At 38.5% G+C, this 26,150-nt stretch overlaps 1 pseudogene; it reads left to right on the top strand.

Moving 5' to 3' along the window:
* Nucleotides 1-13,336: 13,336 nt before the first annotated feature.
* The window catches only part of LOC149208513 (protein DETOXIFICATION 27-like), a 106,016-nt pseudogene continuing 93,202 nt past the window's right edge, over nt 13,337-26,150 (top strand).

Raw genomic sequence — 26,150 nt, 5'->3', positions numbered from 1 at the left:
CAAACCAGAACTAACTTTCCTGAGAAGGAAGGATCAGCTAGCATGCCTCTTGAGCTAGTCCATACAGATGTATGTGGTCCATTTAGGAAAAGGACACCTCGAGGAGAGGAATACTTGATATTATTCATTGACAATTTCTCCAGGTTTGTTTGGTTAGGACTTATGAAGCACAAAGACGAAGCATTCGAAAAATTCAAATCCTTCAAAGCCTTGGTTGAAAATGAATCAGGTTACAAAATTAAGTGCCTCAGGTCCGACAGAGGTGGGGAGTTTACCTCAAATGAATTTTTCGATTTCTGTGAAGAACATGGGATAAGAAGAGAATTCTATACAACTAGAACTCCTCAGCAAAATGGAGTGGTGGAAAGGATGAACATAACAGTCCAACAAATGGCTCGTGCTATGCTTGATGAGTCTAGAACTCCCGCAACTTTCTGGGGTGAAGCTACATATGCTGCGGTTGTTATTCTCAACAAAACAAATGTCTGGGTGAACAACACTCAAACCCCTCATGAGCTCTGGTATGGTGAGACTCCTTCGGTAAAGCACTTCAAAATCTTTGGGAGCAAATGCTATATTAAGAATACTAATGAGCAACTTGGCAAACTTGAACCTAGAGCAGATGAAGGCATTCTTCTTGGTTATTCTCCACACAGCAAAGCATACAAGTGCTACAATAAAAGACTTGGGAGAATTGTTGATAGCATTGATGTAGTGATTGATGAGAAGGGATACATTCCTAGGCAAGTAAATCATGAAAATATCGAAGAAGATGAAGACTACCCTCAAAGACAGAATGATGAAGAAGAAGAACCTCAAGAAGAACCAAATGAGCAGATAAGGATAGAAGAGAAGACTCCATCCGGGTATGTTCAGAAGAATCATCCAGAATCTCAGATTTTGGGGCAGAAAGAAGTAGGTGTACAAACAAGAAGAACAATTGCAGAAGCTTCAAGCTATTTGGCATTACTCTCTTCCACTGAACCACAAAATGTGAAAGAGGCATGCAAAGATGAATGTTGGGTCAAAGCAATGGATGAAGAACTTGAGCAGATCGAAAAGAACAACACTTGCGAGTTGGTTCCTAGACCAAAGGATAAGAATGTTATAGGGACAAAATGGGTCTTCAAAAATAAATTGAATGAAAATGGAGAAGTAATTAGAAACAAGGCCAGACTTGTTTGTAAAGGGTATGCGCAGCAAGAAGGAATAGATTTTGAAGAAACTTTTTCTCCTGTTGCAAGACTTGAGGCCATCCGAATGTTCCTTGCTCTCTCAAGCTTTCAAAACTTCAAAGTATTTCAAATGGATGTGAAATCAGCCTTTCTGAATGGAGACTTGGAAGAAGAAGTATACATTGAGCAGCCAGATGGTTTCATTCTTGGAAATGATCCAAATCTTGTATGCAGACTGAAAAAGGCTCTCTATGGTCTCAAACAAGCTCCAAGGGCTTAGTACTATCGTTTGGACAAATATCTTCATCAACAAGGTTTTTCAAAAGGGTCAGCATATAGCAATCTTTATATAAAAGGTGAAAATGACAAATTGTTAATACTTGTTGTGTATGTAGATGACATTATCTTTGGCAGCAATGAAGAAGCTATGAGTCAAAACTTTGCCTTGGTGATGCAGAAAGAATTCGAAATGTCCTTGCTTGGAGAACTGACATATTTTCTTGGTTTGCAAATCTAACAAAAAGAAGGAGGGATCTTCTTGTCTCAAACTAAGTATCTCAAGCAGATTTTGAAGAAATATGGCATGGAAGATGCAAAACCAGTATGTACACCCATGGTCACAGGATGTAGCCTCAGTGCAAATGATGAATCAACAGCAGTGCATCAACCAACCTACAGATCTATGATTGGAAGTCTACTTTATTTGACAGGTACCCGACCAGACATCATGCATGCAGTGGGAATAGTTGGAAGATTTCAGGCAAATCCAAAGGAAACTCATCTTCAGGCAGTGAAGATAATCTTTAAATATCTTCAAGGGACTCAAAATTATGGCTTATGGTATCCTAGAGATACAGATCTCACACTTCATGCTTATACAGATGCAGATTGGGCAGGAAGCGTGGATGACAGGAAGAGCACAAGTGGTGGTGCGTTCTTTATGGGTTCCAGATTAGTATCTTGGTTCAGCAAGAAACAGAGTTCGATTGCCTTGTCTACAGCTGAAGCGGAATATGTTGCTGCTGCATCTTGCTGCACTCAACTCCTTTGGATGATGCAGACCTTGCAGGATTTTCAAATCACTTGTACACCACCTATCTCCATCTTATGTGATAACACAAGTGCAATCAGCATTTCAAAGAACCCAGTCATGCATTCAAAGACCAAGCACATACCGATCAAGTATCATTTTCGTCGTGAACAAGTACTTGAACAAAAGGTCAAGTTGGAGTATGTTCCTTCTAAGGAACAAGTTGCTGATATACTCACCAAACCATTGCCCAGGGAGACCTTTGAATACCTCAGGCAAAACCTGGGGGTTGTTGATGCATCATCTTGTTGATTGAATCGCTTCTGATTGTTGGTTGTACGCAAGGTTCATCTGGGGTATATGCGTACATATGCTGGGTTGCGGATTGGTCGAAGATCGAATTGCACAGGTTCAGGGGGAGCATATAATGCATTGTTGGCATTATGGAGGAAGTACAAAAGATCATGGATGCTAGTCTGAATATTGCTGCAATATGTCTCTATCTCTTTCATGGTGTTTGGTGGATTATGGTGCTTCTTTGCAGATCTGGTTTATAGTCAGGGGGAGCATGTTCTTAGGGGGAGCATAACCCTTTGCCCTTGATGTCAAAGGGGGAGAATGACGTTGAGGATCTTGAGGTATCTTGAGGTTGCCATCAAGTCCAAAGGGGGAGATTGTTGGCATTATGATTCTGGACAGGTGTTGTACTTGATGGCAACTCACTCAAGTGGCAATGCTCTGTTCAGGTTCTCAAAATGTTAGAAATTAAGAGGTACGCAGGTGAATGGTTCAACAGGTGCGGACCCACAGGTACGCCGGCCAGGAAATGCGTTCATACCCGCAGGTTACCCGTTCATGAGGTGCGGACCCCCAGTTCACTCACTTCAAGGCAGAGAAGGGCGCTCACGTGGGGTTTCTTATGTTTGGCCCGTGGTATTTAGCCCGCCGTTCTTGATCCTATGGTTTTGGCCCATGGTATGGGATCTAATTTAGCCCCGGTTTGGATCCCTTGTATTGGTTATTGATGGTTTTGTCCCATGGTGTGGATAAGGGCTTGACTATAAATAGGGAAGGAGATCACTTGGCCAATGTATCTTTGAAAATTGAATATCTTAAGATCTGAAATATTGGGTTATCGGTTTAAAATCTTGATCTATATGAAAGTGAAGTTGAAAGTGAATCTATTAAGTGGTGATCTCTCGGTCGCATGATCAGATCTGTGTATCTGACTGTCAGAGGCACCTTGGAGGACCATTTAATTGGGTTCTAATCAGAGGTACGCAGACGATTCTCTGTGAAAGTGTGGGCACACGCAGCAGAGCGAAAGTTCCAGTGCGGAGGAACGCAGGTGATACACAGTGAAAGTGCGAGGATACGCAGCGAAGGCACAGTCCCAGTGCGGAGGTACGTGGCGTGATAGAGGTTCAGGTGCGGAAGAATAGTAAAGGTATGCGGCGTGGCAGAGGTTCAGGTGCGGAGGCACAGTGAAAGTACGCGGCGCTACAGAAGCCGCAGGTGCATAGATACGCGGCGCGATAGCATCTGAGGGTGTGTGGCCACAGTAGTAGTACGCGGCGTGATTGAAGAAACAGTGCGTGGGTATGCGGTGCAGTGGAAGGCTCTCTACGAGGATACGCAGAGACGCAGAAGGTGAAGTGCGAAGCCACGCAGTCCAGATAAAGAAAAATTGCGGATCTGTCTTAAAACATTTGTTGGTCATCTTTTATTTATTGCTGCAGAGTTCTGGGTTTATATTTCTGGTACTATCTTTCTGTTTACAACATTCAGAGAAGTTGGATAATTCTTGGTTGATTGTATAAGGAGTTTGGGTAATTTGCATGTACTTGATGATTATTTGATATTCTTGGATCCAGTTTGAAAATTTATGAAAAGTGGTCCTTGAAAGAAAAGAAGTAGGGAGTTGTAGCTCCCTTCCAGGAGAGACTGGAAAACGAGAGAGAGTTGTAGCTCTCTACAGGTTGCAGCCTGTGTACTGGTAAAGGACTGCACCAGTACAAAACCATTGTAAAAGGAGTTTCTAATTGAAAGAAGATAGAGACATATTGCAGCAGGTGGTTTTCACCCACATTGGGTTTCCACCTTATATCTGGTGTTCTTTGGTGTGACTATCTGTTTTTCTTGTTCATGCTCATTATTTTATGGTACTGACATACAAACTAACGATCAATATTTGAAGAATAATTCAAAGTATAAATAAGGAAGAAATATTGAAAATAATTTGATAATACTGATTCACCCCCCCCCCCCCCCCTCTCAGTATTATTTCCAACACTTTATCTTCCCTAATCCTCCTTGACGAACCTAAACACCTTAACACATCCTCTTAGCCATCAGCTACCCTTCCACCCATTTTCCCACCTTCAAAACCTGTAAAACAGCTCTCAACATCCTCCTGTAGACCTCTTGTAGATCCCTTGTAGCCTCCTATAGATTTTCTTGTAGTTGTCTTTTTGAAGTCTGATTGCAGGGAAAGCCTCTAGAAGGCCACCTGGGACCTCCTAGGATCCCTCCACACCTTCCTACACCTCTGAAAACTCCAAATTCGCCCTCCATTGCCACCTAATCGCTGCCACATTCACAAACAAATAAATTGCATGCATGACAATTTCACCTAAAAATACATAAAAATCCAAAAAGAAGTTTTTTTTTCTCATTTCCTTGTAGAAACATCTTGAGTAGATTATTTTTACTTCCTAAGTAGGTAATGGTATTCATTTCATGGTTTTTCATCTCTCTTTCTACAAAATTAGGATTAGCTGGTTAATTAGGGTTTGCTAGGTTTACTTCATATTTCAATCTTCTTTCACTTTCTGCAAGTAGAGTAGCCTCTACAGGGTAAGATTTCCTTTCTTTCATCACAAATAAAGCATCTTCTGTAAGTCATAGAATTTGGCTTGAGCTCCTAGTAATCTTGCGCCAGCTGACCAAGTGACAGCCTGCAGTAAGAACTAGTACTTGTGCATACAGCACCGTCGTTTCCAAGTTTGTTACGAACTACTGGGTTGATAAATTTAGTAAAGTAGGAAGCCCAAGAGTTGTAGCATTATTGTTGCAATACTGGTGCTCACCATGAAATGTGCCATGAAGCCTAAAACGTGGAGTGCGTAAGTGCTTTACATGGAGTTCGTAAATTTTTTTCATCAAGCTTGCACGTATACGTCAAGTTTTTTTTCAAACCAACATATGTATGTATGAAATGTGAAAAGGTTAAAACATTATATATGTTTATATATTTATATAATTATATGTTGGAATTTTGAAAAGTATATTTTAAAAAGGAGCAGGAATTTTGAAAAAGGTATTTTAAAAGGAGGAAGGTAATTATTACTAAATTTTAGAGAGTGATAATTAAAGTTTTATTTTTAAGTGGAATTTTTGTTTTTGGGCATCAATACATTGAAAATGGAGACAATAGTTATAGATATGGAGAAGTTGAGCAGGGCTAATTTTGCCCTATTTAAATCAAAGATGGAGGATATACTGATTTTGAAGGATCAGTATTTGTCGATTGAGGGCACAAAAAAGAAACCCTCATCGATGACAAATGAAGAATGGAATAAGCTAGATAGAAATGCGATTGCAACAATTCACAAATATCTAGCAAAGAATGTGTATTTCAATGTGTCCAGAGGAAAGATGGCTGAAGGATTATGGAAGACACTCCATGATCTATATGAGAAGAACACGACATATAACAAAGTGTTCTTGATGAAGAAGCTTTATAATCTCAAAATGAAGGAGGGTGCTTCAATTGCTAAGCACTTGAATGCATTTAATATTATTACTAATCAGCTTGCCTCTGTTAAAATCATTTTAGATGATGAAATTAGAGCCATTTTTCTAATGTGTTCTATGCCAGACAGTTGGGAAAATTTAATTGTAGCTATGAGCACTTTAGCAACTATAGGGACCCTGAAGGTTGATGATATCAGTAACAATTTAATGAATGAGGAGCTACGACGCAAGTCAATTACGGAAAACCAGGGAGGAGAGGCTCTAGCTCTAGTTGATCATGGTAGGAGAATGGATCGAGGCCGGCAAGGGCAATCAAGATTGAGAGGCCGATCAAAATCAAGGAGAGGTAGGATCATCTTCTTTCATTGTGGCAAACCCGGGCACATGAAGAAAGAATGTCGATTCTGGAAGAAAGGACAAAAGGATCAGAGACCGTCTAGTACAAATCACAAGTCATCCAGCACAAATGAAGGTGAGACTACTGCTGTAGCCACAGATGGTGATGTGTTGTTTACTGTTTCAGTAGAGGATGCATGTGTATATACATCTAGCAGTAGCTTTGATTGGATCCTTGACTCTAGGGCATCTCACCATGTAACCCCATGCAAAGATAGTTTTGTTTCATATAATCCTGGTGATTATGGTAGATTGAATTTGGGTAATAATCATTTTTGCAATATCGTTGGAGTAGGAGATGTCCAGATCAAGATGAAAGTTGGACAAGGTATATTGTTGAAACATGTTAGGCATGTACCAAAAATTCGCATGAGTTTAATCTATATGGGACGACTGGATGATGAAGGCTATTCCACAAGCTTTGGAAAAGGAGGCTAGAAAATTAGCAAAGGAGGATTAATCATGGCCAAAGGACCCAAGATAGGAATATTATACACATTGAAGACACTGATAGGAAAATAAGATTTGGCTGTTGTCACAAAAGAAGGAAATTCAGCAGATCTGTGGCATAAGCGCTTGGGTCACATGAGCGAGAAAGGCTTAAAAATCCTTGTTAGTAAAAATTTATTGCCAGGTTTGAAATCCTACAATCTTGACCTTTGTGAGCATTGTATATATGGTAGACAAAGAAGGGTTTCATTCCTTAGAGGTGGCCATGACAGAAAGAAAAAAGTGTTAGAATTGGTACATTCATATGTGTTTGGGCTTGTTAACATCAAATCATTAGGAGGCGCATCATATTTTGTAACATTTATAGATGATGCATCCAAGAAGGTTTGGGCATATCCTATGAAAAATAAAATTGAAGTGTTTGGAATATTTCAAAAATTCCATGTTGCTGTTGAAAGAGAGACTTACAAATTACTGAAATGTTTAAGAATAGATAATGGTGGAGAATATTGTTCAAATGCATTTAAGGAACATTGTAACAAGTTTGGCATAAAGCATGAGAAGACTATGCATGGTACTCCTCAATAGAATGGTGTCGTATAAAGGATGAATCACACCATTATGGAAAAGGTGTGAAGTATGTTGTCCAATTCTGGTTTGGAAAACAATTTTTGGGCTAAATCAGTCAGGACTGCTTGCTACCTCATAAATAGATCTCCAAATACAGCCTTGGATGGCGATATCCCTGAAGAAGTTTGGACTGGTAAGAAGTTGAATTATTCTCACTTGAAAATCTTTGGATGTGAAGCATTTGTACATATTCCCAAAGAAAATAGAACTAAGCTAGATGATAAATCTATGAAATGCATTTTTTTGGGATATGCGGATGAAGATTTTGGTTACTGTCTATGGGATCCAATCAAATATAAAATTATTAGAAGCAAAGATGTTATATTTAATGAGTCATAAATGTTCAAGTGGACTGTAGGTGAGTTGGAGGTCAAGAAGGTTATTGACTGGTTTGAAGAGCAGTCGAAAAACATCCCACCAATGCAAGAAAATGACCAAAAAATTCAAGAGCATGAAGAACAACAAGTGGAAAATGATGAACAACAAGAATAGGGGATCTTGCAGGAACCCTTACAGGAGATTCAACCTGATAACCCACCACCACAGTTGGTTTGTAGATCTTCTAGGCCTCATAAGCAGGGAAACTTTTAAGAACCCCCCCCTAAATTTACATGTATAATAAATGGGCGAATCTCCATGGTATATAGGAAAAATGGAAGGTGATTTTGTCAATAATATGATATGTATATATAATTTTTGGTGAATCTCTCACCAGGAATGGCGAATATTTTACTCAATTATAAAATCTTATGTTTATTGAATACACAAATGAAGTCATTGCATTGCTATAAAATATCTTTTGAAATCAAAATTACCGAAAATTACATATCGATAACCTAGTGGGTGTAGGATAAAATTCACCCGTGCCATTCACAGAAAGCATGAGAAAAAACCTAATACTATATATAAAACCAAGAAAAATTCAAATTCATCACTTCTAGGGACCTCGTAACCACCCTGCCAATACACAAGTATGTTCCTATTTCCAATTAGAAAAATTACCCAAATTACAATCTGTTTACTCCAGCATATGTTGGAAATTTATAGAAGGATGACTAGTGCAATCAATCCATTCCTTTTAGACCTAGATTTGTTTAAGTTTAAAACAGAAGTATACAAATATACTTGTCCAATGTCTATGCTTTAACCATTCACCTTAAGATGTTTTTACAATATAATTTCCTAAGTCTATTTAATATCTTCATTATCATAAAAACCAACCTATATCCATCTTAACTCCACATCTACCACTCTTAGGGGGATGAAATCTATTTATCCCTCTGAGCACTTGGTAGACCCAGAATTAAGATGGATCTAAGATGATAGAATTTTCCCTTTAAATAGTCTATGCTCTCATGAATACCATGGTATTACCATGGGTCAATACCATGGGTTATCATAAACCTGGTGCTTAAAAATTACTATTAGTAATTTATAAAAATTAATAAAATTAATAGTTGATTTTTATCTTATTTTTTATTTTAACCAAGCTAAAATGTTTAACATACATTAAATTACAACATCCATTTTTACTCTTGATCGGATCAAATATTTTTTCACTCTATACTAGTTTGCATATCATGATATTTGATACCTCTAGGGATCAAATATTTTTTCACTCTATACTAGTTTTCATATCACGATATTTGATACCTCTCGGGGGTTAGTAGATCCAGAGTAAATATGGATATATGTTGGTTTAATTCCCCAATTTAAATAGGCTACATTCCAGGGGAATACCATGGGTCAATACCATGTGCCATTTTGGTGAATACCATGGGTCAATACCATGTGCCATTTTTATTTTTATTAATACTAATATTATGGTTAATAATGTTTTTTTGCATGCTATTAATAACAATCTAGTCCATGGTATTTGTCCCATAGTATTTTGCCCATAGGTTTCACCTAAATATAACGCATTTTTTGAGTGTTCGTAAATATAAGGTGACTTATGGAGTAAATATAAAAAAAAATGTTTTATTTGTTTACCATACCTCTCGTTTATTTATATGTTTATTAATTTACCATACCTCTTTTACAAATATGGTATTTGGCCCATAGGATTCACTTAAATAAAACCTCTTTCTTCAACCTTCATAAATACAACGAGGGTTATGGACTAAATATAAAAAGAGGTTTTATTTATTTACCATGCGTCTAGTTTATTTATATTTATATTTATTTACCATACCTTTTGAGTAAGTATACAAAGACGTTTTATTTATTTACCATACCTCCACTTTACTTATATTTTTATTTGTTTACACCCTTGCATGTATATAAGGTGACTTATGGAGTAAATATAAAAAATGTTTTATTTATTTACCATACCTCTCATTTATTTATATTTTTATTAATTTACCATACCTCTTTTATAAATATGGTATTTGGTCCTTTGGCCCATAGGATTCACTTAAATAAAACCTATTCTTGAAAATGGGTGAATGGAAGGTTGTAACTTCTAATTTCAAGGGCTAAATTTACCTTTTTTACCCTCTCCCTTAAAATAAGGTGGGCTATTTGAGGTGATTTGTAAAAATGTACTATGATACAAAATATTCACCCACTAAAAATTTAAAACCCCTTAATTTCACCAAAGGGCGAACATTCGCCCCTAAAATTTTCTATGCTCATAAGCCTTCACAAAGGCATCCTCCTTCAAACTATATTTTGTTGACTAATGAAGGTGAACTTAATTGTTTTCAAGAAGCTTGTAAAGTCGAGCACAGTAAAGAATGGAAGAAAGCAATGGAAGATGAAATGAACTCTTTGCAGGAAAATAAAACTTAGGAGTTGGTAAACCTCCCAAAAGGTAGAAAGGCTCTACAAAATAAATGGGTGTACAGGATTAAGAATGAAGGTGACGAAAAGAAGGAGAGGTATAAAGAAAGGCTGGTGGTTAAAGGTTTTTCCCAAAAAGAAGGTATTGACTTCACTGAAATTTTCTCACCTGTTGTTAAAATGTCATCCATTAGAGTCATTCTTGGTCTAATTGCTGCTTTAGACCTAGAATGTGAACAATTAGATGTAAAAACTGCATTCGTTCATTGTGAATTGGAGGAAGAAATTTATATGGAGAAGCTAGAAGGCTTCATAGAAAAAGGAAAATAAGACCTTGTTTGCAGGTTGAAGAAGAGTCTTTATGGGTTGAAAGAGGCACCTTGACAAGGGTACAATAAATTTGATTCATTCATGTTAGAACATGGTTTTTAGAGTTTAGAAGTTGACCATTATGTCTATATCAAGAAGAATGATCAAGGAAAGTATATCATATTATTGTTATATGTGGATGACATGTTGATTGTTGGGCATGATAAGAATATGATCAATAGGTTGAAGAAAGATTTGGGTAGCAAATTTGCAATGAATTATTTGGGACCAACACAACAGATATTGGGCATGCGGATTATGCGTGATAGGAAAAACAAAAGGTTGTGGCTGTCACAAGAAAAATATATCAAGAAGGTGCTTGATAGGTTTAATATGAAGGATGCCAAGCCAGTTGGTACACCCCTTGCAACCCACTTCAAGCTGAGTACTGAATTATGTCCTAGTGATGACAAGGAGAAAGAAGAAATGAGCAAGATTCCTTATGCTTCAGTAGTTGGCAGCTTGATGTATGCCATGGTATGCACACAACCAGACATTGCATATTCAGTGGGAGTAGTGAGTAGGTTCCTTTCCAATCTAGGCAAACAACATTGGCAAGCAGTAAAATGGATTTTGAGGTATCTCAAGGGTACTAGTCATTATTGTTTATGTTTTGGTCATAATAAGACTGTGCTTGAAGGATTTACAAATGCAGATATGGCTGAAGATATGGACACCAGAAAGTCCACTACAGGTTATTTGTATACATTTGCAGGTGCAGCAGTATCTTGGGTGTCAAGCCTACAAAGAATAGTAGCCCTCTCTACAACAGAAGCAAAGTACATAGCTGCAACAGAAGCTTGTAAAGAGATGTTGTGGATGTAGCGAATCCTAGGAGAGATAGGAATAAAGCAGGACAAGTATGTGTTATATTGTGATAGTCAGAGTGCCATTCACTTGGCGAAAAACCCAACATTTCATTAAAAAACCAAGCACATTGACTTATGGTACCATTGGATTCGGCATGTGTTGGAGGAATAACAGTTATCCTTGGAAAAGATCCATACAGATAGGAACCTTGCTGATATGCTCACTAAGATTATACCATGAAATAAACATGAGTTATGTAAAGGCATGGTAGGACTCAGTGTGACTTGATGACTCTTATTTGGCTTCAAGTGGGAGAATGTTAAGTGTGAAGCCAAATTCATGAATCACATGCAATATTCTAGATTCTTCTACATTGCCATTAGTTTCTAGATCTCTAGGATTCTAGATCTTTCTACACCACCATTAGTTTCTAGATCATTCCAAGTCTCCATCTAAATCACATACAGGATTCTAGATCCTTCTTTTGCCTCTATAAATTTGTAATATCTCTGGCCAATGAAAGCAAGCCAAGGTCCAGGCCTGTTACGTAATGCAAAGTGATTTATGTTCTCCGGTGATTGTTTTATATATTCCATTGTTTCTGATTGAGTAATCTTGTTATTTCTCCATTTGTATGTCTCTGAAATTATTCTTTGCTATTGCCGTCTAAGTCTCTGAGTACAAATCTGTTGCGTGTTATGTATGCTCTGATCTAACAGAAAATTGAAACTGAACCTACAACAAATTTACGAACCAGACAAGTTAATTTGGAGATCCGAAGTACCACAAGACAATAGAAAACCTGTGAGAAGAACACACTTCCTGTATAAATACATAAACCTATTAAAAAGAGAAATTGAGTTAAAATGGTACATTTTTTTGTATATTTACGTTGCTTACAAGCATCTGGGGAAGGTCAAATTATAGATTGTTTTTTTTCAATACACAGGTGAGAATATTTTGATTATGTTTTGTGGAACATGATAATGTTTTGTTTTTCTTAAAATGGATTCAAAGTTTTTAAACTATTGGTATGGAGTTAATTATTTTAAATAAAATTGATTTTTAATCATATTTCTAACCAAATCAATCTAAAAATTTGATTAAAAATAAATAAATATAAAAAATCATTGTGTTTAGATAAAAATGATTGATAAATTAGTATGAAACTCATTTTGTTGAATGTTTACATTAATAAATAAAAACCTTTTTGAAAAAGTGAGATCAATATTGTGAAAACCAACTATAATGTTGAAAAGTCAAATCAATATTGTGAAGGCCACTTATAATGTTGTAAAGCATAAAATAAAAACAAAATAAAAAAATTATTATTATTATTTATATATTTTAAATTATTGAAATTAAGTTAAATAATATTTTAAATTATTAAGTTTACTGACCTAAATTGAATATAGATTAGTTCAAAGTTTAATTGACTATTTTATACTATGCTGGGCTAAAAAAGGAAAATTTGATTGGAAAGCAACCCACTTTTCCTCGTACCAAAAAAATCAACACCTATGAAATCACTATTTCAAAACCTAAATTGAATATAGGTCACTCCAAAATTTGATGACTGTTTTATACTTTCCTTGACCCACCCAAAAAAACAAAAAATTGATTTGAAAGCTACCCACTTTCCCTCATACCAAAACAATAAAAAATTCAAAACCAAGCAAATCACTCTTTCAAAACAAAACAACCGTACACATACAAAATTGCTCATGGAAAAAGCTCTACACTCAACCAAAATTTAATTTTAAATTGTTCACACCACCCAAGCCCACAGGTAAGCCACGCCCCTCCCATGACTATACCTTTTATTCCAATGTAATCACTCCATCTGAATGATAGTTGGTCATAGTGCATGAGATAAGATAAATCTCCCACTGTCTTCTACTCTTCTTATCGTTGGTGGGATTTTGGAAATCCAAACATGGAATCACAAAACCTTATGCGCGATCCATTACTAGAGGAGAGGAATACACATGGCAGCCAAAAATGGTCACTGACATGCTCAAATGATGCAAGGAGGAGGTTTTTGGTGGAATCAAAGAAGCTATGGAGGATCGCAGGGCCTGCCATAATCACTGGCTTAGCAATGTCTAGGAGAAATGTTATTACTATGGCATTTGTAGGGCACTTGGGAAACTTGGAATTAGCTGCCATCTCCATTGCCACCACTGTCATCATATGTTTCAATTTTGGGTTCCTGGTAAGTATGGATAGCACTTTTTTAAAATTACTTTTATCGTCTTTTCTAGTTAATGTTATTTTCCAATACATTATTTTTAATGTTTCACTATGGATCACTTGTATTTGTTGTATTGAAATAATATCTTTGTCTACCAGTTGAAATGCTCTACATTTTGTTTTCTACTTATAAGTTCACTGAAGTATCTTTATCTGCTCCTTCTCTTCCATTGTTAAAAATACCATGCTTTCTTTAATATTATATAATAATAACATATATATTGTTTTCTGTTTTATTGAATTTTTTCTATAATTTTAGTGTTTGGAATCGATTTGCTATAAAATGTAAATGTGTTAGAAAACCTGCACAGATGAATCTAGCTAGTAAAGGTTGAACACACAACTTTGTAGAGCAAAAACACTAAAAGAAAATTGAAAGAACAAAAAGAATGATGCATTTAGAAAATAGGTTACAATGCTCATGATATAGCGTTACTGGGTGAAGATCCAAAGGTAATGCACCATAGTGGTGATCAATGAGAGGACTCAACACCTACAACAAGTTCCAGAGAGAACTAACCAGTTGTAGAGTGAAAGGAAGAGCAAATCATGGAGTAAATCATGCAAAAGAACTAGCCAGTTGCGGAGTTAAAGAAGGAGCAAATCAGGGAGTAAGTCATGCAGAAAGGATCTTGCATGTAGTCCCATGCTCTAACTAAGTGTCCGCATGTGCCAGTAATGAAGGTCCTAGGTGTGTAGTATGTCCAACACCCCCCCTGAACACCACTATGGGAAAAAATAGAAAATGGGCCTTGGAAACTAAGGCCAAAGGTCACCCAAAATACAGTGCAACTTGTACTAAAATTGAGGAAAGAGGGAAAAATTGAGGAAAGAGGGAAAACCTCGTGGGAACCCCCCCCCCCCCCCTTCAAAATACAATCTAATCAAAAGAAAAGAGGAAGAAAAGACAGTTGCTAAGCAACCATGTCCTTCACTCCAAGACGATCACGCAGAGAGCGAAACTTCTACTCAGTGAATGTCTTGGTGAAGATGTCTGCAGTCTATTCTGCTGAAGGACAGAACTGCAAATCAATGACCCAATCATGTACTAAGTCTCTGATGTAGTGCATATGGATCTCTATGTGCTTCATCTGATTCCGTTGTACTGGATCCCTGCAAAATTTGAGAGTGCTCTGGTTGTCACACCATATGACAATGGGCTGGTGGAATTGGACACCCAACTCAGTGAGGAAGTGTTGTAGCCACAGAGCCTGAATGGTGATGTTGACTACTCCTCTGTACTCGGCCTCAGCTGAAGAGAGAGCAATAACAACCTGCTTCTTACTCGACCAACAAATAGGGCCAGACCTTAGACTGAGTGAATATCCGGAGGTGGACTTGCGATCAATGTTGTCACCCGCCCAATCAGAATCTATGAAGCCAAGGAGATTCAATGCAGTGCATGTTGCATAGTGAATCCCGAAGGTGATGGTGCCTTACACATATCAGAGGATGCACTTGGCAGCATTCCAGTGTAGCTCATGTGGCTCCTGCATGTATCTGGAAACCTCCCCTACTGCATATGAGAGATCTGGTCTGGAGTGGGTGAGGTACAGTAACCTCCCCACTAGCTATCGATAGAGAGTACTGTCAACTAATGGAGTGTCACCTTCATCCTTAAGGCAGACCCCAGACAGAAAAGGAGTCGGTGCTGGCTTGCAGTCAGTCATGTGAAATCTCTCGAGGAGATCCCGTGCATACTTAGCCTGAGAGATTTTGATGCCTGTGGCATCCTGGCTGATCTCAAGACCAAGCAAGAAGTGTAATGGACCCATGTCTGTCATCAAGAACCTATCATACAAGTCCCTCTTGACTACAACAATGGCTGAAGCCGAGTTGCCGGTGATCAGGAGATCACCCACATACAAAACTAATATAAGAAGAGAATCATGTGTCCTAAGCATGTAAACATTCGGATCAGACTCACATCTTTCGAAGTTTTGTGATAAGAGAAAAGAATCCATCTTCGCATACCAAGCTCTCGAGGCCTGCTTAAGGCGGTAGAGAGACTTCTTCAGTTTGCAGACCAAAGATGAATCCTGAATGAAACCATGTGGCTGCTCCATGTAGATCTCCTCAGATAGGTCTCCATGAAGGAAGGCATTCTTCACATCCATCTGATGTACTTCCCACCCCTGGACAACCGCAATGGCAAGTGCAAGGCATATGGAATCCATCTTTGCTACTGGAGCAAAGGTCTCATCATAATCAATGCCATGCACTTGCTAGAAGCCTTTGGCTACTAGCCTAGCTTTTTGTCTAGTGATTTGCCCATCTGCAGCACTCTTGGTCCTGTAGACCCATTTACATCGGACAAGTTTCCTTCCTGAAGGAAGGGGGACCAGATCCCAGGTCTGGTTCTCGAGGAGGGAGTTATACTCCTCCTCCATGGCGGACTCCCAAGAGGGATGCCCAACAGCCTCAGCATAAGACTGCGGATCAGAAGACTGAACCAAATGACAATGCCAGGATGGCATTGGTTCAGTGGCAGTGAGGGCAAGAGGAGGCTCAATAAACTCTAAGCTAGTCCTCCGCAGATCAGAATTATCCCCCACAAGACCATTTCTAGCAGCTGGGTGGTATTGTGCATATATCTCACTTAAGCTCCTTGTTCTTTGATTTATGACAAGGGAAGTTGATTCACTACTGGAAGCCCAATATGGGCTTGGATGTGGATCATCATATGCATGCATTGGATTTGTATCTGAAGACTTTGTATCTGCATCTGCATGCTCTACCTCAGCATCTGCATTCTCTGTATCTGCATCTGAGTGTACCGAGTCATCATCTCGGACATGAGGTAGATAAAAGGTGTCTGCATGCAGAAATTGAGGTGCATACGAGAGACTTTCCTCAAATTTGACACTTCGCTCAATGATGAGCTTGTCCGTAGAGGAAATCAGGAGTCGGTATCCCTTCACACTATCAATGTATCCAACAAATATGCACTCAATGCTTGTTGGATCAAGAGCTTTCCTCTTTTCAAAGGGGATCTTGGCCCATGCTCGGGAGCCGAAAACACGGAAGTGGGTGACATTCGGTTTAGTGCCACTCCAAGCCTCAAAGGGGGTCTGATCCTTGACAGACCTATGAGGAGATCTGTTCTGGAAGTATTTAGCACAATTAAGTGCTTCAGCCCATAGATTATGAGGTAGTGACTTAGCATGCAGCATGCGGGAAGCCATCTCTTTGAGAGATTGGTTCTTTTTCTCAGCAACTCCGTTCTGTTGCAGAGTGTATGGAACTATGTGCTGCAACTGTATGCTGGACTCAAGGAAAAGGTTCTGAAGTGCTGTGTTAACATATTCCCCCCCATTGTCTATACGGAGGGCTTTGATCTTTCTCTCTGACTGTGTCTCAACTAGTGCTTTGAAATCTTTAAAGTGTGCAAAAGCCTCAAATTTGGCCCTGAGAAGATACACCCAAGTATACTGTGAGAAATCATCAATAAATGTAAGCACATCCCTTGCTTTGTTGATGGAAGGATGAGGAAAAGGCCCCATGAGATCACTATGGATCAGATCTAGAGGAGAGGATGCTCTGTGAGTTTTTCTGGTGTCAAACTTTTCTCTAGGATGTTTGCCAAGGACACACCCTTCACAAACTCCTTTGGAGAAACTGATATTTGGCAAGCCTTCCACCATCTCATGCTTGCTTAGCTGCTGCATATACCTGTAATTTAAGTGACCAAACCTCTCATGCCAAAGCCTACTACTATCATCAGCATGTGTAAGCAATAAGGAGGATTTAGATTCAATAAATTCAGAAAATGTATATAGTCTAGCTCCATTGTTTACCTCACCGGTTGCAATTTTGGAGCTGCTATGTAGGTCATATATGTTCACTACATCTGGAGTGAATTCCACTCTCTTTCCAGTGTTGGAATGAGTGATCTGATAAACTGAAAGCAGGTTTACCGAAAGTTTTGGAACATGAAGCACATCTTCAAAGCTTCCATGTAAAAGTTCCACTCTACCTTTTCCGGTGACCTCAATAGGTGAGTCATCTCCCATGAGGATGGGAGGTCCTTTGCATGCATCCAAAGAGGAATAGACTTCCTTTATAGAAGCCATATGATGTGATGCACCAAAATCTATAATCCATGCATCAGGGGAAGAATTAATTGCAACTAAAGCATGAAAATTGTTACGTTTCCCGTGTGGCAGATCCTTAGTTTTCGTTTTGGCGCCCTGAGGGATGTGGTCCCCAAGGTTGTGCTTCTGAAGGATTTCTGCCATTTGGTCAATTTTTTTCTTCATGCAGGAGGATTCTGGATGGAATCCTCGGTGACAATAGATGCATTTGTCTCCTTTCTTCACTTTCTCATTTCTGAAGCTAGAGGAGTCATTGAAGGGCTTGGTGTACCCTTCCTTCTTTGGATGGGAATGCGTTTTTCCCTTGTCTTTTTGTTGCTGATTTTTCTGATTTGGATCATATCTGTGATTTTTATTGTGGCTACCATCATGCACAGCAAGTGCATGCGCTTTTAGAGGTTTGATTTTCCCCATGCTAATGAGTTTATCTTGCTCAAAAGCAAGGGACTCCATGAACTCTTTGAGGGAAGGCATTATGTAGGATTTACCTGTTGCGAGCCTGAATGAAATGTAGACACAAAGAAGGAGTATTCTGGTCCGAGCTTTGACATAATAGAGAGAACTTGGCAACTCTCCTCCTTGGATTTGTCAATTCCACAACCCTTGAGTTGCAGCGATAGATCATTATATTTGGTGATGAAGTATTGAATTCTATCATAGTTCCATGGATCCAATGAGAGCAACTCCACTTTGAGCAGATGTCCTTTCATCTCATCCTGTTTCCCGTAGAGTTTTTCAACCTTTTTCCAAATCTCATTGGGAGTATTGTAGGCAGATAGATGAAACTGCAACTTTGGGGAGATGCACATGCATATGGATCCGTGGGCCTCATCCATGTGGTTCAGGGTACTTGGATTTATCTATGGCTGAAGTGGGTTCCACTTCTGTAGCCATGGTAATCCTGTACAACCCTTTTTGACGAAGGTATCGAGCCTTTGGGTCCTTCCATTTGTGATAGTTATATGGTGTTAGGATTGATGCTTTGGGAAACTCCATTTTTCTATCGATCTTCGATCTCCAAGCTGTAATACCTGCAAAATAAAGTACTCGTGCGCCTTTTATATAGCAACCCGTGGGCTCTGATACCATGTAAATGTGTTAGAAATCCTGCACAGATGAATCTAGCTAGTAAATGTTGAACACATAGCTTTGAAGAGCAAAAACACTAAAAGAAAATCGAAAGAACAAAAAGAATGATTCATTTAGACAATAGGTTACAATGCCCATGATATAGCATTATTGGGTGAACATCCCAAGGTAATGCACCATAGTGGTGATCAATGAGAGGACTCAATACCGACAACAAGTTCTGGAGAGAACTAGCCAGTTGCAGAGTGAAAGGATGAGTAAATCATGCAGAAGAACTAGCCAGTTGCGGAGTTAAAGAAGGAGAAAATCAGGGAGTAAATCATGCAGAAAGGATCTTGCATGTAGTCCCATGCTCTAACTAAGTGTCTACATGTTCTAGTAATGAAGGTCCTAAGTGTGTAGTACCTCCAACATAAAATAGAGATTAAGTTAGCTATAATTGATTGGCCATGGAAATGTGTAGCAAGCTGTCCCACTGGCCAAGAAGGGCTTGACAGAGTTAATCTTGCATTTTTGCATGGCAACTAGGTATGGCTAGTGCCTTGGAAACCCTATGTGGCCAAGCTTTTGGAGGTCAGGAATACCACATGATGGGAGTATATATGCAGCGCTCTTGCATCGTGCTTTTTGTCGTTGCGAGTCTGTTGGTGCCAACTTATATATTTGCCACCCCCATTCTAAAGCTGATGGGTGAATCAGATGATATTGCTGAACTATCAGGAGCGGTTTCAATCTGGTTCATTCCCCAACACTTTGCATATGTATTTGTGTTTCCCTTTCAGAGATTCCTACAGTCGCAGTTGAAAAACATGGTTACTGTGTGGATCGTTGTAGCCACTTTGGTGCTTCATATTGTTTTAAGCTGGCTCTTCATCGTTAAATTTGATATGGGACTTATCAGAGCAGCGGTGACACTGGATTTATCGACCTGGGTGCCTCTCCTTGCCTAGTTTCTTTATATTGTGTGGAGGTTGTCCCCAGACATGGACTGGGTTGTCAATACATGCATTCGACGACTTGTGGGAATTTATTAAATTATCTGTGGCATCTGGTGTAATGCTATGGTAGGTTACGCACAACCTATTTTTAAATTATTTTTAAGCCGTCGTAAATTTAGTTTCATAAAGTTCAATTATAATTCATCACAAAGTAGTCTGACATCTTTGTTTCTACTCAAAATAATTTAGAGGTTTGGTATTATACAGTACTGGTTCTCTTTACAGGGCATTTACGAGATCCAGAAGTTGCAGTTGATTCCCTTTCTATCTGGTAAACGACATGGTATCAATTGTTTTAATGGATGAGAATAATGCAATATCCTTTTATTCATATTTTAACATCTTTTCTTTTCATTCTTATAGCATGAACCTCAACAGTTGGGAGCAAATGATACCACTTGGATTTTTAGTTGCAACTAGGTATATTTATCATAGTGTATGGAAGGCACCCAATGCCCCAATAGCCTGCTCGAGAATTTTCTAGGGTTGTTCTCCGCTCTGTTAATTTGTATCGTGTTTCTGCAGCGTGAGGGTTGCCAATGAGCTAAATTTGCAGTGATTGTTTCCTCGACAACTTCAACTGCTATAGGTGTTGTCTTTCTGGTTCTCATTCTTGTGTTCCGCCACGAATTTGCTCTCCTTTTAACTAGCGGTGTGGTCATTGAAGACGCAGTTTCTAAATTGGCTATTTTGTTGGCATTTACTATCCTCCTAACAATGTTCAACCTATACTTTTTGGTAAAGCATCTAATAGTTTCCGACTGCAAATATAACTTAGAATGGTTGGTACGTAACGAATGGTTGATAAAGGTTTATTATTATGGGTAATTATGTTTTTCATGATTTAATCATAATTGAGTATGATAATCTTAAATCATAATTGAGTATGATAATTTAGGGTTGACTGTGTGTTTTTCTTTAAATAAAGGTCTGATCTGGTTTATTATAGTTAAGTTTATTATAGTTAATTATATTGGTAGATCTAAAACTTTTGTGATTTATAAGGTAGATATAAGTTGTAGAGTTTAGGCTTCTGTGATCCATATCAAGTTTACAAAAAATATTTTTCGGCGAAGATCACATGAGATATCATTTGTCGACGCGTTTCGAACCAACCAGTGTGGTTCATCGTCAGGACAAGTTGAAGAAACAGATCTAGCTTAGCATGTTAAATAGACCGAGCAGAGCCTCCTAATTTGACCAACCGCTAATATTGACTATTGGACCGGGATCAAAACTTTTTTAATAATAAAAAAAAAATGAAAAAAAAAAGGAAGATAAGTTATACAGGGGACCAATCCCTTAATAAATAAATAAAATAATTTAAATTAGTGATAATAGTTAGTTAAAAGTTATTAAAAATAGTTAAAAATGATAGGTTAATTATTATTTAAAAGGAAATTAGTTGTAAAGGACCTCGCCTATGAATAAATTAAATGTGAATACAAGTTAATATATATATATATATATATAAGTAAATATATAAATAAATAATAATAATAATAATAATAATAATAAAATAAATAAATAAATAATAATAATAATAATAGAAATAAAAATAAAATAAATAAATAAATTAAAATAAATAAATAAAATAAATAAATAATAATAATAATAATAATAATAATAATAATAATAATAGAAATAACAATAAAATAAAATAAAATAAAATAAAATAAATAAATAAATAATAATAATAATAATAAGAATTAAAAATAAAATGAATAATAAAAATAAACAATAAATAGATAGATAAATAAATAAATAAAGATATTATTTTTATTTTTATTTAATTTTAATTATTTATTTATTTATATTGTTATTTAATTTATTTTATTATAATTATTATTATTAAAAATGAGTAAAAAATTATAAATGAATAAATAATTTAAAAAAAAAAAAATGAGGATTAGGACGAGAGTGTTGGGACCCAACATTGACTGATTTTCCAGCCATCATCTCTATTGAGATTACACGACCTCTTTTCAATCTCAAGCGCCTCCCTAAATTTCTGATGATGGAAGTGCGAAACTTTAGCAATAACACTAGCTTCCTCAATACAAACATGATGATTGGTTTTCTCGGTGTGTTCAGCCAAAGCGGAAGACTAAGTATGCCTATGCTTAAGATCAGCAGCATGCTCACTAATCATCTGGTTAATGGAGCGACCAGTTTCCCCAATGTAGGGGGTCCCACAAGAACAGGGGATCAAGTACACACCTTTCATATCTTTAGGGTCGATAGGATCCTTTGCTGATCTGAGGGACATGCGAATGGTGTTTAGGGGCCTAAAGGTCACAGGAACATCATGCGACCTGAGAATCCTACCAATCTTATCAGTAGTCCCCTGAACATAAGGAAGAAGGACACCAGGAACTCGCTCCTTCGGTTCTCGATGAGAAAGCGAATTCTTCGAAGCTTTAACGAAAGCCCTCTGACCCAAGAATCTACTATAACTGTTCTCAACAAAGACATCAAGGAGATGGGATTTTTCATTCTCTAAACTCTCCTTATCCGAGATCCTTAGGGCCCGAGTAGCCAGGGTATTGAGAACACCCAAATTTTGAGTCGGGAAATGATGGGAACTGGCATGAAGATACTGCTCAGTATGCGTTTTCTTCCGAAAAACTCGGTGGCCGAGGGAACCATCACTATTCTTAGAAATAAGAATATCGAGGAACAGAAGGTAACCATCGACCTCTTGCTCCATGGTGAACTTAATGGCAGAGGATTGATTATTGGGATGAATGAAGAAGAGATTTAATTCCTCTTGGCCGTGAGGCCAGATAACATTGGTGTCATCCACATATCTTTTCCAAAGCTTCGGCAGGAGCCTGGAAGAGTTTAGAGCCTTGGACTCAAAATCTTCCATGAAAAGATTAGCAACAACAGGGGAAAGGGGTGAGCCCATGGCAACCCCGCAGGTTTGCTCAAAGAACTCTCCCTCAAAACAGAAAAACGTAGAGGTGAGACAGATCTCAACTAACTTGGCAGTGTTAGGATCTGTTAGGCGGTTGATCACCTCCATGGCCTCACTAATAGGGATGCAAGTGAAGAGGGAAACAACATCAAAACTGACAAGAATGTCCCCAGGGTCAAGCTTAATGCCCTTGAGCTCCTTAATGTAGGAAGCCGAGTCCTTTACGAAGGACTCCAAACGACCAACCAAGGGCTTAAGCTTTAACACAAGGAACTTAGCAAGAAGGTAGGTGGGACCACCAATGGTGTTGACAATAGGCCTTAAGGGAGCCCCATCCTTGTGAATCTTGGGGAGACCATATATTCTAGGCGTGATAGGGTTGCTTTCAATGAGTTTATGGTGCAGGGAACTCAATGAGCTAATGGATTTAATGGCAAGCACCACCTTCTTAGCAACCTTCTTTAACGGATTCTTAGGAAGATTTTTGTAGCTACCACTATTATGAAGATGATCCAACATCTTGCTACGGTAATCAGCTTTGTTCAGAATAACGGCAACGCCACCCTTGTCTGCTTTTAAAACAATGATATCCTTGTTCTGGTTCAAGGATCTGAGAGCGACAGATTCTTCCTTGCTAAGGTTGCTCTTAGGGGGCTTAGCCTTTCTCAAGACAACCGCACAATCTTGCCTGATGGTGTCCTTGACTCTATCAGGTAAATTCCGGATCCCAAACTCGATGTCACAAATAATATCATCTACCGGGATTCTCTTTGGAGCCAAGGCAAAATTTAAACCTTTGCCCAAAACTTTAAAAACAGAAGGGGGAAAAGAGAAACTGGAAATATTTAAAACCTTATTAGAACGAGAAGGAAAGCACTGATTAACAACCTCATTCTCCAAGCTAGACAAATTAGCCTTAAAAGATGAAAACTTATTATGTGAATTCTTATTATGACTGAATCTATTACCATTATATTTATTAATAAATTTATTATTATTGTTAATATTCTTATTATGAATATTAATATTATAAGTATTCTTATTATCCATAATAATATTATTAATAATATTATCATAACCATTACTAATATTACAATTATTACTCTTCTCAATACCATTATTAATACTATTATTTATATCACTAATGATATTATTATTATCATTACTAACCTTAATAATATTAGTATTCTTATTGGGACCTGGGCTTCGGATCTAGATTTCCAGAATCGCGCGCACTCGCTGATGCGTTCAGCTAGGTCTGCAAACTGCTGCCACCGCCATGGCTGCTCCAGGGGGGGCGGAGGCCTCTCCCACCCCACCGATATCCCCAGCAGAAGCATTCAAACGCATTCTAACGCAGAAGGGGAAAAAACGGAATCAGCCTGAAGTCCCGAAATTTATAAAAAAGCTGGAAGAAATCCCAGAAATAGCTTTGCCAGAAGACCAAACAATCAAAATCGCCCTTGCCTTGGCTGACAGAGGATTAGTAGGGCAATTTATGGGTCGGTGGCCAACATCAAAATCGACTGATGAATGGGTGCAAAGAAACTGGAGACCCCTGCTCCCCAACAATGTGATCAGCTACGCAGTTGGAAGGGGCTTCTTCATCTTCGAATTCACTACCAAAGAAGACCGAGATCTGGTGTTCAGAAATGGTCCATACTTCATGGGAAACCAAGGTCTCTTCCTGAATAAATGGACACCTGACTTTGATCCCTCAGTTGATGTCCCAAAGGAGGTCCCTGTTTGGGTCCGGCTCCCCAATCTGCCAATACACTGCTGGAGCTATCAAGCTCTGCAAAAGATAGGAAACGGATTGGGCAGATTCATAGACAAAGCTGATAACAAGGGCCAATACACTTGCGCCAGAATTTGCGTGGAAGTTGACCTAGAAGCTGGACTACCGGAAGCCATCAAGCTTTCAGTGGGAGATTGGCATCATTTCCAGAAGTTGGACTACGAACAACTGCCATTCAAATGCAGAATCTGCCATGAGCACGGCCATTTTCAACGAAATTGCCCCAAAGCACCATCAGGGGACAAAGAGGAAGAAGAAGGATGGAAGGAAATAAAAAAAGGAAAGGTAGTCCCAAAGCCAAAAGAGAAGAAGCAGTCAGGATCAAAGGAAAATCTCCAGCCAAATGACAACACCAACCCAGCCTCAAATGAAGGCCCATCCTCATTTGAAAAGGGGGAGACCTCAGAGAAAAACGAAGAAATTGAAGATCAGCCAAAGAAAAGGAAGGATACCGAAGAAGAATCAAATGCCCAACTAGCCAAGACAGTTCAAGGGGAAAAAGCAGGCAATGATGAAGATTCAGAAGAAAGAGACTCCGAATCAGACAACTCACAAATTACTCCTTTCAAATCGACCAGGGGCCGAAAATCCAAGAAGAAACAGAGAGAGGAGAAAACCTACATGGATGTTCTTCAAGGTTCTCAGAAAACTCTAAAGGGAATGATGAACACAAGATCCGGGCGCAAGCATAACAAGGCTCCAAAAGGAGCCACCCCCCCCCCACTCCAATAAATAATGAAATACGTCTCCTGGAATTGCAGAGGATTAGGTAGCAGGCTGAAAGAAGAGGCCCTGAAAGACATTGTGAAGTTGCATATGCCTGAAATCTTTCTCATCCAGGAGACAAAACTGGAGGACACTCTTCTCCTCCAATCCAGCAAAACATTTTGGCGCAAAGGCCCTGGCAGAGCTGTCAGTGCTAGAGGGGCCTCTGGAGGGATAGCCACTTTCTGGGACAGTTCCAAATACGATTTGATTCAGGAAGAAAGCTGCCAGCACTGGATTTTCACTCAGCTCCTTCACAAAGATTCTGGTCAACAAGTAAGTATATTTAACCTTTATGCTCCGGTCTCTCCATCGGAGAAAAAAATATGTTGGGATTCGCTCCAGTCATTTCTTGTTTTGCACAACCCAGAAAACATCATTATTGCAGGGGATCTGAACGTTACTCTAGCTGCTGAAGAGAAAAAAGGAGGTTCCCCTGTAAGGGATCCGGCCAGAGAATGGGTAGAAGATATCATGATTGGCTGGGATTTGGAGGACATCAAACCATCAGCTGGGAAATACACTTGGTCTAATAAAAGACTAGGTCCCAGCCATATAGCTGCTAGGTTGGACAGATTCCTTGTCCAAGCCTCCTTTCTTTCTAATGGGCTTATGGCTGCATCCAAAATTCTGCCCAATTGCACTTCTGATCATAAACCCATAAGTCTCGAGCTCTACATGGATGAATCTCTGGGCCCAATACCATTTAGATTCAGCCCACTGTGGATTCAGCAAGAGGGTTTCAATGAGGTGGTTACTGAAGTATGGAATCGGAAAATACAGGGATCCCCCTTCTACGTGTGGGAAGAAAAGATGCGGGCTCTTAAGAGAAG

The sequence above is a fragment of the Pinus tabuliformis genome, chromosome 1_2 (genome assembly GCF_031772625.1).
Source record: "Pinus tabuliformis cultivar Carrire ecotype Pingquan chromosome 1_2, CPIR1, whole genome shotgun sequence".
NCBI classification, from domain to species: Eukaryota; Viridiplantae; Streptophyta; class Pinopsida; order Pinales; family Pinaceae; genus Pinus; species Pinus tabuliformis.
This window is presented reverse-complemented; position numbering and strand designations above follow the sequence as displayed.